Source organism: Mytilus trossulus, chromosome 2 (genome assembly GCF_036588685.1).
Source record: "Mytilus trossulus isolate FHL-02 chromosome 2, PNRI_Mtr1.1.1.hap1, whole genome shotgun sequence".
NCBI lineage: Eukaryota > Metazoa > Mollusca > Bivalvia > Mytilida > Mytilidae > Mytilus > Mytilus trossulus.
In genome coordinates this window covers 83966888-83984730 of record NC_086374.1, presented here as the reverse complement: position 1 = coordinate 83984730, position 17843 = coordinate 83966888, and the positions used below count along the sequence as shown (strand labels likewise).

General features: G+C 32.5%; 1 protein-coding gene across 1 annotated transcript in view; it reads right to left on the bottom strand.

Moving 5' to 3' along the window:
- The window catches only part of LOC134708189 (L-proline trans-4-hydroxylase-like), a 66440-nt gene that overhangs the window by 33752 nt on the left and 14845 nt on the right, over positions 1-17843 (bottom strand). The window lies entirely within an intron of this gene.

The window sequence follows — 17843 nt, the reverse complement described above, 5'->3', positions numbered from 1 at the left end:
TTCATATATAATAAAACAATAAATGAAAAACAAATACAAGAGTAAGTTACTAACTTAAAATTCTGACTTACAAGCTCCTGACTTCGGACAGGCATATATGTATGTGAGAGGGTTAAACACTTTCTATATATATACAAAAAATTCAGCTGAACTGTAATATTTCATCTTCATGTCTTATATAGCATGTAGTGTGTAACAACGCTAGATAAAAACTGACGAGGAAAGGTAACACCCAGCCACCGAAAGCTTAATTTTTGATGAGCCTAGTATGTCGATTGGTCTAGCGCGAAGGACACAGTGCAAGGGGATTTGGTGCCACGATATCTCAGTCCAATAAAACATACAACAAACACTATGGCAAACAAAATACGATGCACATTAATAATGTACTTGACTGTGTGCTCTGGAATGCTTTAAAAATATTTCCTCCGCAGTTGCATCCGTCACCTGACTATATCTAATTAAACTACACTTATTATAAGTCACGATGAAATACGTAATATATTCCAGGGTGACCTTTACAGCTTACAAAGTTTTCATTTAGGGCATACGATACAGTTACAGGGGAGGTTATGACGTTGCTAACGTTAAATTTTTCGACTGATTTTTATCATTCAAACTGCTTTAATTTGAAAACGAGTGCAAGGACCCCTATTTTTGAAAACGACATCGTGTTTTATTTTGCAGGGATATTATGTGGACCAAATTTTATAAAACTGTAAATAGTGCATTTTTTTTTAATTTGATAAATATACAGCAAAAAATGACGTTTTTTTCTCATAGCATGGCCATTTGATACATATGAATTATTTCTGAATAAAAAGTGCATAAAGTATTTAGATACTTATTAAATACAGAAATTACAAATTATTTAACAAAAAAACAATTTGTGTTTATCTTTTAAGATAAAAAAGTTATGTCTGTATTTCGAAAAGGGAAAATACGGCCACAAATCCGAATTTTAAGCAAATATACAAAATTTCGAACTCATTTAACACTAAAAGTAGCACATGAAGGTATATTTTTTTATTACATATTTGATTAAATAAGACAAAAAATAGCCTATATGGAAATTTTCATCAAAACTGTAAATACGGGATCAAAACTGTATCGTATGCCCTTAAAGAGGCATTGAGACGAGAAGTTTTTAGAGGTACATCCTGCACTTTTTCACTCGAGGTCGACGTGATTCAGCAATAACTGGATTAGAAAACGAAAGTTGAAGAGAATGTCGTTGAATTGCAGCCTTTATCCCATGCCACATATGTTCTTTATTCGTATATATGTATATTTCTAAATCGCATATGAATCATATTTTATGAAACCTTATCATTTGAATAACCTAGCGAACAAATGAATTAATTCATAAAAACGATAAGTGGACGCCCTTTTAATATTTGAGTTGAGGATGGGGCGCAAATACAGAATCTGATTCTGAAACTTTTTTCTTTTTTTCTTTTGCGAGTCTTATTTATTGGTTATTTTATTGCAATGCGAAAAATTGTTATAAAGATTTTACTCATTTATATTATAATTACCTATAGTTTGTGTGGCAAAACAAACACATGTTTTTGTGTAACTTTTTTTGTTTCGGTTCTTTATTTACACTCCAACTCCCCCAGTATATCAAATAATCGTCCCCTTATCACGGTTTTTAATTTGTAAAGAGGGACAAAAGATACCAGAGGGACAGTCAAACTCATAGATCGAAATAAACTGACAACGCCTAATGCAATGATTATATTGTTTATCTGGCAAAACAACAATAGAAAGTTAACTGTTTTTCATTTTGTTACAAGGCGGGTAACACTAGTAAATTCAGAACTGCCAACAGTTCGACGTAGCTGAGTTCAACCATTTTTGGTGGCCATTGGGTTTCTGTTAATAATGGTGTTGTCTAGTGTGTTTTTTCCATTTTTTTTTTATCTTTTGTTTTTCAATTGAATAAAACTTTAAATCCACGAATATCTAAGAAATAATATAAAAATGTAATACTAGTATGCTCACTTACGAATACGACGTGCTTTCTGTAAATATGTCATATAGTATAAAGGAGGGTTTGGTTTTTTTTAAAGGACTGTATTAAGTTGATATCCGTTTCAGGAATATGACAGTTCTTGTCTGTCCATTCGTTTTTGATGTGTTTTGTCATGTTATTTTATCATGTGATTATGAACCTTCCGATTGGATTTTCCTTTAAGTTCATTATTTTTGTGCTTTTACTTTTTTTCCATTGTATTCATTATAGCTGCTTATAAGAACAAGGTGCTATATTTCAGTTCCTCTTTCGTCCCGATGTCGTCTAGCAACATTTGATATTTTGAAAATATCAACATGCAAGATAAACTGACTTGTATTTGATGTGAAGATAAAAAAAAAACACGCAAAATGATACATCTCATCTACAATAGATGTCTTACCATATTGATATGAAGCTGTCAGTGACCGGTTTTAAGAATCTGTGATTGTCGAGTAAATTCATATAATATTGAAACATATGGTGCTTGTGCGGAAATTTGCCTCCATCTACTTAGCCATATTTGGCAAAATATTTTGGATTTTTTTATCCTCAATGCTCTTCAACTTTTTACTTTTTTGGATATAGAACTAGTTAGATCCGAGTCCAAATTACGCGTATTTCAGTAACTTAAAGTCACCATTCAGTTTTTGATAATAAGCAAATCCCATATTCAATTGACAAATATCCGTAATTCTCTTTCCGTGAATTAGAATACCTCCACTGGTCAGAATTGATGTATATTTATCAATAAAAAAGGGAGTGTTATGAAATAACGTAAAATTTAAAGTGAATGACCAAAATCAGTAAAAGACCAAATATGTTTTCTTCTATCCGTATTTGTTACATTTTTTTTTTCTAATGATTATCTCGCTTTTAGTATAATAAAAAGTTAGAGACATTTACATGAACCTACATACTCTAGGGTAGATAAATCTTGTTTTCCTGACAATTATTTTTCGTTAGAGTAATAGTTCTTGTTACTTAACGTAACTCTGTATTGTAATGCAACATTTGTTTTGTGAGAGAGGGAGTGATCTAGAAATGTCATCTCGAACTTCATAATGATTACCATGGTAATTTGAACACAAAAAAAATGTGAATTTAAAATTCTCAAGTTTGTATTGAAACTGATTATTAGAACTACAATTAAAGCTTACAAATTGTTAATTTTGCACATTAATGCCATTATGGGCTAGTTGTTTGCTATGCGTCGATTGAGTAGCAAATATTTCAAATATTTCAAGCATACTCAATACGCTTCTTTAAGGCGACAAGATTTTAAATGCTTATGATAATTGCTGCATTTAATTTGATACTAGTTGTGCAAAAATAAGGTTATATTTATAATGTAGAGAAACATTATTTTTATAATTCTTATTAGTGGACTATTTTGCTTTAATCTGTATTTGGATGACCCCATTGTATATTGATTTTAGAAATCATAATATATGTTATATTTTGTTTCGTGGAATTCTAAATAGTAAATATCAGTAATACAATGGACACTAAAAGCATTCATAAAACCGGAACTAATTCTCATGTGACAAAGATGTTTCAATCACAGGATAAATTATTCATGTTTTTGGACTTTAAATATCCGTCAGTTTTCGTGAAATTTGAGATGTTTCTTTCTTCCTGTATTTTTCCTATGGTTTTCACCTTGATTACTTATAAATGAATATTCAATACCCAATATGTTCATATATTTATTCCATCTCGAAGATAAAATTTACAATGTAAAAAACCACTGAATAAACAATGCCACGTTTACATATTTGTGATAATATCAAAGGTCGTTTTTTCTCAACTTGTTTGTATGCCACGTCGTGTCAATACTCGTAGTAAATAGTAAACACATGACCTACTTTGTAAATAACATTTTTTTCAATTTATCCTGCTTAAATGATGACGTTATTTAAAGAGGAAAATAAGTCGGGCATGTTGCAGAGTAAAACATTGTTTAATAGTAAAACTAAGTCTCAAAATAAATCGGTTTATTAGATTAAATCTGTCAAGGTTAAAAGGACTCTTTAGGAATGAGTAAGAGAATGAATCAATTACAAAATGTAACAAAAAATATCTAGAAATGTATTATAAACTCATCATAGATACCAGGTTTAAAATTTTAAACATAAGCCATATATGCGCGTTTCGTCTACAAAAGACTCACCAGTGACGCTCGAATCAAAACATGTTTTAAAGGCCAAATAGAGTACGAAGTTGAAGAGCATTGAGGACCAAATAGTCCTAAATGTTTCGCCAAATACAGATAAAGTAATATATTCCTGAGGTAGTTTTTTCAAAAATTCAAAGTTTTGTTAACAGACAATTTATAATTATGAACATATCAATTAAAACTCAAGTCACCAATATTCTGACTACTGGGCAAGTGATAGCCTCGGGGAAATAAATCTCCACCAGCAGTGGCATCGACCCAATGGTTGCAAATAAACTAATCATAGAAACCAGGATTAAAATTTTACATTTACGCCAGACACGCGTTTCGTCTACAAAAGACTAATCAGTGACGCTCGAATCAAACAATATTTAAAAGGCCAAATAGAGTACGAAGCTGAAGAGCATTGAGGACCAAAAATTCTTTAAAATGTCGCCTATCGGCTCTCGGGATGATATCATAACTAGGGCTGATAAGGGGTCTGATATGAAAAATGCCGTGTTATAATCTATATATAAAGTATACAGTTATCATATTCACAACAGAAAGACGTGTTTTTCCAACTTTGACATGACAGTCAGACTCTGGGCAGTGATATAGAACTATATGTTATATCCCCATTATGTTAGGTGCTTGGCTATATATATATATATATATATATATATAAACGAGTCTAAATTGAAAACTACGTTCAAACCTATGACTGCGTTGGATAAAAACCGCAATTTTTATACGTGTGCATGTCAAACAAATTTCGTTGTAGAAGGGTCTAAAAACAGCACAAACAACATTTTCCAAAAGACCAAAAGAGTGAAAAAGTATATTTAAACAAAACGCATTTGACTAACAGGTCGAACAACTGATGTTCTTTAACCCTGCTGACTGCCATTGGCGATTGCCAAATAAAATTGATCACAAGCTGTAACAAAATGGATCTTAATATAAATTTAATACGTCACAGAAAAACAAAATTGTTAACTTGTGGACAGGATGTTGTGCCACAAACATTCGGTGTCAATATTTCTTTAGTACACCATATCCGGATTTCGACAATAAATGTCTCTTCAGTGATGTTAGGGATCGAAACGGTATTTGGAAGGCCATATAAATAGTACCCTCATTTTTTGAGAAAGTACCCTCATTTTTTGAGAAAGTACCCTCATTTTTAGATTAACTCTTGAATTTTAAGAGTCAATATATAGGATGAACGGATCATATATAAAACGGATCATATACAAAACCCACAGTGAGATAAACAAACAGAAAACAAAAGAAACTCGCATAATTAGAGCACCTGTTCAAGGAATTGTGTGTGACAAAGGTAGACGATTCATTCCTGGAAACATTATCATTGTATTCTTGGTGTAATTCTATCGGCCATTTAATTACCAACGGTAATGAAAATCAATATTTGATGACAGATATAATTAAAAGTCAAAGATTAATTAAAAATATAAAGATTAAAAGTTTTTCTTTGCTGGTCTTTGCAAAGTCAGAGTCAAAGATTTGATCGATACAACATCCAAAATCCGGATCATACATTGTCATTAACGCACAAACAAAGAACAAACTTAATCCAGGTTAGGGGGAGGGTTGGGATCCCGCTACCATGTTTAACCCCGCCACATTAGTTATGTATGTGCCTGTCCCAAGTCAGGAACCTGTAATTCAGTGGTTGTCGTTTGTTTGTGTGTTACATATTTGTTTTTCGTTCATTTTTTTACTTAAATGAGGCCGTTAGTTTTCTCGTTTGAATTGTTTTACATTGTCTTATCGGGGCCTTTTATAGCCGACTATGCGGTATGGGCTTTGCTCATTGTTGAAAACCGTACGGTGACCTATAGTTGTTAATGTTTGTGTCATTTTGGTCTTTTGTGGATAGTTGTCTCATTGGCAATCATACCGCATCTTCTTTTTTATATTAATCATAACAATCTATAATATGTTCATAAAATGATAGTGTATGTATGTTTAATAAAGCAAAAAAAAAGATATAACAGATGAACAGATTTGTTGTTAAATTTTCCCCATCTATCCAATTAACTGAGAAGGTTCATTTTACATAATAGTATTACAATTAATTTATATAAGTCAGAGAACGTCTGAACTTGTACATCTCATTTTAATTAAATACCTTTTATGCAACATTTATTGACATCAGCATTACCTCGAAATATGAGAAGAGCCTTGAGAAGAGTTGTGTGTTATGAATTCTTCTCGTCCATTAAAAGTGCATAACTAAAGTACATTAATCGTTGATATACAATTGTAAAATCGGGAAATATATATTTGGAATTTGGTCTCTATAAAATTACCACCGTTTGTATTTTTACCTGAAAATTGTCGAACAAATGTCAACACAGGTTCTGCCAATCAAACCTAAGTTGTTTAAGTTTGAAGGGGGTATCCGCGATGTTGGACTTTTTTATTGTAACCTTAAAATACCAATTGAATCAGCAAGATGGAATAGAATTCCTGGTGATAAAAGAGTGTCATATCTGCTCCTAGTCCATTTGAATAAGTTTCACTACTTATTTGAGTGTCAGTCTGCTATTGTTCAAAATATCAGTAAAATACATATTTCAAAATATTACAGCATTTATCCATGTGTTCAAAAAATGAAAGGACGGCGTTAACTTTGCAATATCAAGGTTCTTAAAAACTTATCTCTGTATTATTAAGAAATTAGTTGTAATATTGTAATTAATATGATGATATTTTAACATTGTTTTGAAGTAACCATAAATATGACTATATGTATTTTGCATCTTGTTACACACGTAAATATGTGTAAATAAACTCATCATAGATACCAGGATTGAAATTTTATATTTACGCCAGACGCGTGTTTCATCTACAAAAGACTAATCAGTGACGATCGAATCAAAGTGTTAAAAAGTCCAAATAAAGTACGAAGTTGAAAAGCATTGAGGACCACAAATTCCTAAAAGTTTTGCCAAATACAGCTAAAGTAATCTATTACTGAGGTAGAAAAGCCTTCGTGGCTCTTTATAGCTCGACTATGCGGTATGGGTTTTGCTCATTGTTGAAGGCCGTAAGTTAAGCTATAGTTGTTAATTTGTGTGTCATTTTGTCTCTTGTGGAGAGTTGTCTCATTTGCAATCATACCACATCTTTTTTTTTATAATTAGTATATCAAACATTCAAAGTTTTGTTACAGTTAATTTATGATTATGAACATATCAATGATAACTCAAGTCAACACAAGTTGCTGACTTTACGGTGCTGGTGATACCCTCGGGGAATTAAATCTCCACCAGCAATGGCATTGACCCAGTGGTTGTACATTAACTCATTATAGATACCAGGATTGAAATTTATATTTACGACACACGCGCGTTTCGTCTACAAAAAATTCATCAGTGACCCTAGAATCGTCTGAGTGTTTCAAAATAAAGTACATTGTTATTGTTATTGTTGACATGCGTATTGAGAAATACCATTGGAAGAAGTGGGTATATTTTCACCTTTATGTCAAAGGTCAAAAATAATGATCAAAGGTACCATGATTATAATTGAATACGCCAGACGCGCGTTTCGTCTACATAAGACTCATCAGTGACGCTCATATCAAAACAGTTGAAAAGCCAAACAAATGATGTTGAAGAGCATTGAGGACCCAAAATTCCAAAAAAGTTGTGCCAAATATGGCTAACGTAATCTACTCATGGGAAAAGAAATTCCTTAGTTTTAAAATTCAAAGTTTTGTAAACACATTCTTTGCATTGTTAACACCATCTCAAATCGACATTGTAATAAGGAAAACCTCTATATAATATAACTGATCAAGTCCGAAACGAAAAGAGAGGATAGACTCAATAAATATCGAAATTAACCTCTGGTTACATATTGAAATAACAAGATGTAGCATGGTTGACACTGAGACAGCTCTCCACAAGAGATTAACTGACACACAAATTAACAACTAAAGGTCACCGTACGGCCTTTAAAAATTAGTAAAAAAATTATCCCATACAGTATTGTCAACTATATATCGTTTTTTACATGCAAGAACAACAACAACACTGATAGCCAAAACTGAAGTTCTTGACCTTATAAACATTAAGTGTAGTAAACAGGTGTGGACAAGTCCTCTTAAGAAGGTTAATTAGCAAAGAATATTCAAGGATTTTTGTCAAATGTATGTATTTTTTAATGTTTGTGCATTGAAATCGCCACCCAGTACCGTTTTGATTTTTGTTAAAAAATATCAAAGATTGTTAACTTTTATCATTTTCGAAGTTTTTTTAACAAGTCCAGTTTACTGTCCACAATAAAATTGAGGTAAAACCCGTATTATTTACATGAAACAAATTGTAAACATGTTTACTGTTCGCGACGTTTGGTGTAAACACGGCTTATAACTAATGCATTGTTAGTTTAATTATATGCGCTGCTTATAGATTGTTGGTTACACTTTTTATGGGTTGATGGCTTTGGCTAACTCGGCTGTGGATTATATGTGCTGGTTTAGGTTGTTTTATATATCCGTTTTTATTGTGTAGTTCACCACTTCGTTTTATCATGTATCTCTATTATATTAGTCATTTTATAACAATTTGCTGTTTGTAAAAGTACGGATTATTCTGAATAATAAGGATTTTTTCATCCCAGGCAGAAAACCCTATCCGTGTCGGGCTAAACTTTTTTGGAACTTTTGTTCCTAAAATGCTCTTCAACTTTCAAATTGTTTTTATTTTGGCTTTCGAACTTTTTCATCTTAGCGTCACTTGTTCTTGTGTGGACGAAACGCGCGTCTGGCGTCTAGCTATCATTCGTGCGTTTCTCTGTCCTTTATGTTCTGAACTTTATTTGTATTGTAGTCCTGTCATGTAATGTTGTCATTGTAATGTTATATTCAACATTGACATGAAAGAGGGAGGTTTGGCAAGTCACGAAACCAGGTTCAACCCACCACTTTTTCTTAAAATGTCCTGTACCAAGTCAGGAAAATGGTCATTTTTATATTATAGTTCGTTTCTGTGCTTGTTATATTTTAATGTTGTGTTTCTGTTGTGTCGTAGTCCTCCTTTTATATCTAATGCGTTTCCCTCAGTTTTAGTTTGTAACCCGGATTTGTTTTTGTTTTTCTTAATCGATTTATGAATTTCGAACAGCAGTATACAACTGTTAAAATTGAGAATGAAAATGGGGAATGTGTCAAAGAGACAACATCCCGACAATAGAACAGACAACAGCTGAAGGCCACCAACAGGTCTTCAATGCAGCGAGACATTGAAGACCTGTTGAGAGTGTTGCCTTTATTTATTATGACTATTGATTTGAAGAAAAACAAACTACAATGTTGCTAATGAAACAGTAATCAATCATTAAATAATTTACCGATGATGTCAATGACTTTAGGTCGTATACGTTATTCAATAATAAGAAAAACTATCGTATGTATAATAAGCTTTAAACATGCCAAGAAATTACAAAATGTGAAATCAAAGAGAAAACCAAAAGGTCTAATGTATGTAAAAATCAAGAAATACAAGTATGGCAAACACCAACCGACTTCAACAACTGAAATACTTCATATAGATACAAAAATACAAGCGAGGGTTAAACAAGTTTGGCGGGCTCGGCATATCCCTAGCATTGGGCAGTGGTGTAACAAAACAACATATAAACAAATAATTAAAAGAAAATTAAACCATATATTATATGGTCATTTTTTCATAAATTTACTGTTTTTAAAAGTATGAATTATTCGAAATACTAAGGATTTTCTTTTCCAAGGCATAGATTACGTATAAGCCGTATTTTGCACAATTTTTTTTTTAATTTGGGTTCATAATGCTCTTCAACTTTATACTTGTTTGGCTTTCCTACTTTTTTTATCTGAACGTCACGAATGAATCTTATGTAGACGAAAGCGTCTTGCGTATTAAATTATAAGACTGGTACCTTTGATAACTGTTTACACCACTGGGTTGATGCCACTGCTGCTGGATGTTTATTCCCAAATGGTATCACCAGCCGAATAGTCAACACATGAATATCAATTACATGGTAATTTTTATAAATCAACTGTTTTCAAAGTATGAATTATTCGAAATACTAAGGATTTTCTTTTCCCAGGCATAGATTACCATTTTCGGCACAACTTTTTGGAATTCGTGTTCCAAATCCTCGTCAGCTTTATATTTGTTTGGCTTTCTTCCCTTTTTTTATCTGAGCATCACTGATGAGTCTCATGTAGACGAATCGCGCGTCTAGCGTATCAATTATAAGCCTGTCACCTTTGATAACTATTTCATTTCTTTTGTACCAAAAATGCTTCAGCCAGAGCTGAAGAAAAACGGAAACAAAATTAAAAGAATATAAAAATAAGCTAAAAACTTTAAGAGTTTGAAATAAATTTTCACCATCAAAATCAATTTTATCGTCTAAACCACACATTCGTATATATATATATTTGTATATATATGTTTTATTTCGAACCAAAACATGTTCAAGCACATACATGCGGCGAAGTTTCAAATGTTGATGGAAAGGTCGTTGTTGCTTAAAGATGTTTGTTTGTCTTCTTTCTGTGCATTAATTGAAGATTGAATGGGTTTGTGTACTTCAATAGTTATTGGTTTGTATGGTAAAAATCAATAAATAAAGGAAGTAAAATCACAAAAATACTGAACTCTGGGGAAAATTCAAAACAAAAAACTCTTATCAGATGGCAAAATCAAATGCTAAAACACATCAAACGAATGGACAATTCAACAACTGTCATATTTCTGACTTGGTACGGGCATTCTCAAATGTAGCAGGCATTCTCAAATGTAGAAAAGTATGGATTGATCCTGCTTTAATGTATTATAATGTAATGTCTAAATGTGAATCGCATCCTGTCAAATTATTGGAGACTCCAGCTGTAGTAGTAGTATACACGACAATGCAAGAGTTATCGGGTATATTTCCTAATAGCATCTTGTTTGGTAACTCATTGGTCAGTTCTATTGACGATGAAGAAATTACAAAACAATGTTTTATTGCATTTCTAATTGTCCATTTATGAAAAGTAATGTATTTTTCTTCTGGTAGTACATAAAAGTTGTTGGCAATTTTTGTTTTTGGAGGCCTTCAAATCACCGTTTGCCTTGTTTGTGTTTAGCAGTTTTGACTTTAAGGCACACTGCGATTAAGAGCTTAATTTTTGCTAAACGTATGTATATTTTGTTCGTGTTGTTGGCTTTCTGTCTCGTTGGCGATTTTTCAACGCAGTAGAGGGTTTTAAAAAATATGTGTGGTATATAGTTTTATACTTTTATGGTAAGACTGGTTCAAATAAATTCGCCTTCGTTTTTGTAAACTCGCTTTCGGAGTATAAAAAGTAATGTGTGTCCAATTAGAATATATCGTTACTCTCTGCCACTTTTAATCAAGTAATGTCTCCAGTATAGATTTTTAGTATTGAGAGAGAAGGTTGGTGTCTCCTAGATTGATGCCTTTAGATATTGATTTATTCAGGTGAATGGCCGTACATGACCTCCACTCCTTTCTGCTGAACAGAACATCTAAGTAGAACAAAAACTGGAAAAATTAATTGTGTGGGGAAAATGTACTTTTCATCGATAGAGTGTTACTTAATCAAATTAAGGTTGCGGATGTCATTGAGACAGCAACCTAAACGTTCAATGTTTTAAAAAAAAACACAAAGAGAGAGAGAGAAATAGTTATAGGGGTACCGTATGTATAAAAAGAGATAGAGAGAAATAATTGTGAGTGGTACAATATATATGAAAATATGAAAAGAGAGAATGAATGGGAAAATATATGTATAATACTAAAAAATTCAAAAAATACAAGAAATCAGAAAAGAAGAACCCCTACCCCATCCACCCCCCCCCCCCCCCCCCCCCCCCATTATTCAGACCCTCATACTATACTGTCTGTATATTTCCATAGCAATTAAGATGTTTTTCTGTTATTCATGTCGTAGGGCTGCTGTGATATTAACTCATAATATCGCCAAACAAAAAAATAATTGCTTTGTTTATTTCTCTTTATGACGGTTGAATATCAAATAACTGAGAGAGAGAGAAAGAAACAACGACAGGATATATTGGTATCCTAATTTAACCAAAAAAAACAGATCATCATTCAGATTATCGTGTAGTAAAAACGATCGAACCATAGCTAGTTGTGAGTTTGGGTGGGGTTTTTTATGTGTTTTTTTTGGGGGGACGGATTTCGTTTACTTCTAGTGCCCGAGATTTCAAGATGTAAGATGCAAAAACAATAAAGTATGCATATGAATGGACAATAAGATAAATATAGAAAGTATTGTATGGTCCCAAAATGACAATCGAGTTTCAAATTGGTTAACATCGGTGTCAAATAGTTAACCAGGCCTAGTGTATGCAGAGGGTGGTTTGAGACTTCTCAAAAGAGACGAGATACTTATTTTGTTACATGCATGCTTAGGCAGTTATAAGTCATAACTGCATAGCTGCCTAAATGTCAAACAATTACTTGAACGACAATACGACGGTGAACACTATTAGAATAAATCTTAATGTCTGTAACCCCTTTTTAACGTTGTATGTGACTCCAATAAAAGGATAATATAATGTGTGTATCTAGTGTTGATTGGCGATACAACCATTATGATCAGAATCCAAACAAATGAAAGTATACCATCCTTCATCCTCATCATCCCTTCAAAATAACACTGTTAATGTATTGACAAACTGGTGAATCCATCCTAAATATTTATTTTTAGCCGATAAATGATAAAACTCAAGTGAATATATATATAATCTCGATCATTATAACATAACACATAGTCTCTTTGTCTTAACAGTTGTTTAATTTAACACAAATTCCTTTAACTGCGTTGGCGGAAATTCGGAAATAATTAATTTGCATATTACTTATAATAGTATTTATTAACATCTTCATAAAACACAAGTTCTTACAATCGTGTTATAAATTCTGACTATTTCCGCTGTACACCTACGTATGAGCGTAGGAGGGGATGGGAATCGATAGAAATCAGTAAATCTGTGATATCTAATTGCTTTGTCGTTCAAATCAAATTTTACAGTATATAACTTATTCAAACCACATTTCTGTTCCGTTACATCTACAAATCATCAGGTTTAAACTTAAATAACACAATAACTTGTCAATTATGGTCAATTTTCGAAATAAAATGCCATAGGAAGTTTAATATGAGTATTAAAGATGTATTTCTCATGCACATTAAATCCTATGTAGTATTATGCGAGTTTACATGTTTACAACAGATGCATGTTATACTTTATATTTATTGATGAGTTGGCGAAATACAGTGACATATTTTTTAATAAATTATTTTAAAATGTCGGAAATTTCTCAATGTCATTATCTTAATACATATTTTTCTTGGATATTTTTGTGATTTATCTTTTATTCTATTTCCTTCTACAGCGGCTGTAGGCATATTTATTTTTTCATTTTGTTATGAATAAGAATATATAATTTGGAGACATATGTGTGTAAATGTTAAGACAAAGATTAAGTAACAGTGATAGACAAATAAAGAATTATTTCCTTGTCATTGTAGTCCGACTATTTCCTGGAACAACCACAATACGTACACCATCACTTATCTCTTGTGAAATATGTCACACACACTCGACCAAATATAGGGCGATAAATATAGTCTTACCTCAAAAACATTTATCTTCAATCAAAATCTTTGTATACTAAAACCTCAAAAACATTTTACATTTTGAATTTAAGTTTTTGTTTACTACGTCCTGTAGATAAATATATTTTATGATCATAAGCATTGTTTTTCGTCTATATCTAAATATAGTATTCTAATGCAAAATGTTATACAATATCAGATATATCCTTACTGATAGGCTTTTATGTCTTGTAAGCAAATCTGCCTGATGCTCTGTGATTTTTTTTATTGATTTGACTTTCTATAGACAACAATGGAGTTTATCATATGCAGCGCGCGCCTCGTTTTAAGACCTCTGTCCTATGATATTCTCCCTCCCATCGGCAGAAAAGCATAAAAGATTTATTTAAAGTCGGTTATACATACATGTATAACAATACAACATCAGCTCTGTAGAGCTTTTATCCGAAAGTAGGACGATCATACTTTCCTTTAAAAAAAAATCTATAGAAAAGACCAAATATATAAAAGAAGATGAGGTATGATTGCCAATTAGACAACTCTTCATGAGAGAGAAAATGACACAGAAACTAACAACTATAGGTCACCGTACGACCTTTAACAATGAGAAAAGCCCATACCGCAATTAGCTATAAAAGGCTCCGAAATGACAAATGTAAAAAAAATCAAATGAAAAAAACTAACGACCTAATTTAAGTACAAAAAAAAATATCAATGATTAACGAAAAACAAATATGTAACATAGCAACAAACAAAAAAACACTAAATTACAAGCTCCTAACTTGGGACAGGCACATACATACAGAATGTGGCGGGGTTAAACATGTTAGTGGGCGTCCAATCTTCCCTTAACCAGAAACAGTGATGTAACAACACAACAAAAGAACAACCACTGAACTACAGACTCCTGACTTGGAAGAGGCACATGCAGAATATGGTGGGGTTAAACATGTTAGCGGGCGCCCAACCTTCTCTAACCTGGGGCAGTTGTGTAAAAGTACAACAGTAAAACAAAATATAACAAGAGGCTCTCAAGAGCCTGAATCGCTCACCTTAATTTTTTTGGTTAAATCTCTCATCAATGATTATTTTGGCATATCAATTGATTTAACTGTTCTTTGAATCGTCCTATTTTCTTCAAAAGCAAAAAAAAAATCATTTTCTCCCATGTTCTATTTTAGCCATATGAGCTATGTTTCTTGACATACAAGGAAATAAAATATAAAATTTATACTAGATACTCTGAAACTCATTTAGCCTAAGTTTGGCTGAAGAGGGACGAAAGATACCAAAGGGACAGTCAAACTCGTAAATCTAAAAACAAACTGACAACACCATGGCTAAAAATGAAAAAGACAAACAGAAAAACAATAGTACACATGACACAACATAGAAAACTAAAGAATAAACAACACGAACCCCACCAAAAAAATTGGGGGTGATCTCAGGTGCTCCGGAAGGGTAAGCAGATCCTGCTCCACATGCGGCACCCGTCGTGTTGCTTATGTGATTACAAATCCGGTAAATAGTCTAATTCGGTAGGTCAAATTCATGAAAGGGAAGGGGATTGTAGTTACGACGTAAGGAACATATCCGATATCATTTGTGAAACGGTTATTCCATAACGGTCAACCAACTCGTGATGGCGTCCGTAAAATTTACGAAGGGATGATTTCAACTTCACCATTTGGAACTCTTGGTTTAATAGCTGAAATTGATATAGCAGTTTCAAAGGAGAAGATTTTTTAAGGTAAGTCAACATGATGAACAAATTGTGAAAAAAAGACTTTAAAGGGCAATAACTCCTTAAGTGGTCAATTGACAATTTTGGTCAAATTGACTTATTTGTAGATCTAACTTTGCTTAACATTTTTGCTATTAACAGTTTATCTGTATCTATAATAATATTCAAGATAATAACCAAAAACTGCAAAATTTCTTTAAAATCATCAATTCATGGGCATTATACCTGAAAAACCAGTAACCCAATTCGGCAGAAATTTTCAGGACAGATAGACCTTGACCTAATAAATGCTTTAACTTCTTGACTTATTTGCTCTAAATGCTGGAGTTTTTGAGATATAAGCCAAAAACTGCATTTTACCCTGTGTTCTATTTTTAGCCATGACGGCCATGTTTTTTGACGAAATAGAAAATTAAACACAAAGTTTATTCTATTCACCCTACTGATCATTCAATTGAAGTTTGGTTGAATTTGGTAGAGTAGTTTAAGAGGAGAAGATTTTTTAAAGTTAGCAAATATGATGAACAAATTGTGAAAAATTGTCATTAAAGGACAATAACCCCTTAAGGGGTCAATTGACAATTTTGGTCATATTTAATTTATTTGTAGATCTTACTTTGCTGATCATTTTTGCTGTTTACAGTTTATCTTTATCTATAACAATATTCAAGATAATGACCAAAAACTGCAAAAATTCCTTAAAATTACCAATTAAGTGGCAGCAACCCAACAATGGATTGTTTGATTCATCTGAAAATTTCAGGGCTGATAGATCTTGACCTAATGAATATTTTTTACCCATTTCAGATTTGCTCTAAATGCTTTCGTTTTTGAGATATAAGCCAGAAACTGCATTTTACCCCCATGTTCTATTTTTAGCCATGGCTGCCATGTTTTTTTTCTCACAAAATGGAAAATAAAACACAATCTTTATTCTAGATTCCCTAATGATCATTCAGCTAAAGTTTGGTTGTAATTGGTTCAATAGTTTCAGAGGAGAAGATCTTTGAAATAGTTTACGACGACGACGACGACGGACGGACGACGACGGACGCCAATGATGGCAAAAGCTCACATTTCCTTTAAAGGAAAGGTGAGCTAAAAATCATTTAAAAAAGGCGTAACTCATCAGATGGATACAAATAAAAATACATCTAACCAAAACAGAGTGGATGTGACTGGGTCTTTGTACATCCCAACGACAAAAAGAAAATAAGTACATATCTGAGAGTACTCGCAGTTACTGACAGCACGGATTTGTATAGAACTTATATAAAATCATGCAGTTAATGCTTAATTGTCAATCAGTACACATGAATTTAGTGTAAAGACGTCATAAATAGTCCGAGAAAATATGAATTTGTGCTTGTATTTAGTGACGCAAATACCATTTTAGTTTTGAATATAAAGTGACACCCTTTAGTTTCGAAGTATTTTGAGACGCACATGTTATTTCGGTTGGGGTACCTATTAACGTCTCCTATCGGTTCGGGGTGATGTCATTTCGTTAGCAAACTACTATAATAACAGATAAAGGACGAGTATACTTTTCATGTACATTATTTTCAGTCAAGAGTTATGATCACTCCTTATTAAAAAGATCTGTGATTATTATATATATTTGAACTAATGATTGAGGACCCCGAATCATTGGAAACCGACTGATTTCATAAAACTAAGAACAAAGATCAGTTCCTGGTCCATGTTAGGTTGAAATACGAAAATGGAAGTCGCAATCGTTAGTGCTATAATTGAGGGGGGAATACGGGATTCTGAATACCTCCGTGGTCATTTGTGGCACAAATATTATATAATGGCTGACCAAGTCATAATGGCGTCCGAAAAACTTTACCGGACAACTGCAGTCTCCATTAGAAACCCTTTGTTTAACCGCCTCCTTGTAAGCAAGAAGCCTCTGGAAATTATAATAGGAAACGTGAGCCCTGCATCCTGCATGGAATATAAGATTGACAGCATTGTTGCTCTTTGCAATATTTGCTGATACATGATAAACAGAATAGCAACTTTGGAAGCAAAATCTGGAACGTTATCATTATAATTGTAGGATACAAACAATTGGGTTCTGTATAATTTAGATTTTTTAGAAAGACGTTGTTACAAGTATTAACAAATAAATTGTCAATACAAAGTCCATATAATTTCTGACATAGATTATAAAAATATCTCACCCTTCATACATATTTATAGTAACTTATGCTCATGTTTGTATTTTAACGAAATGTGG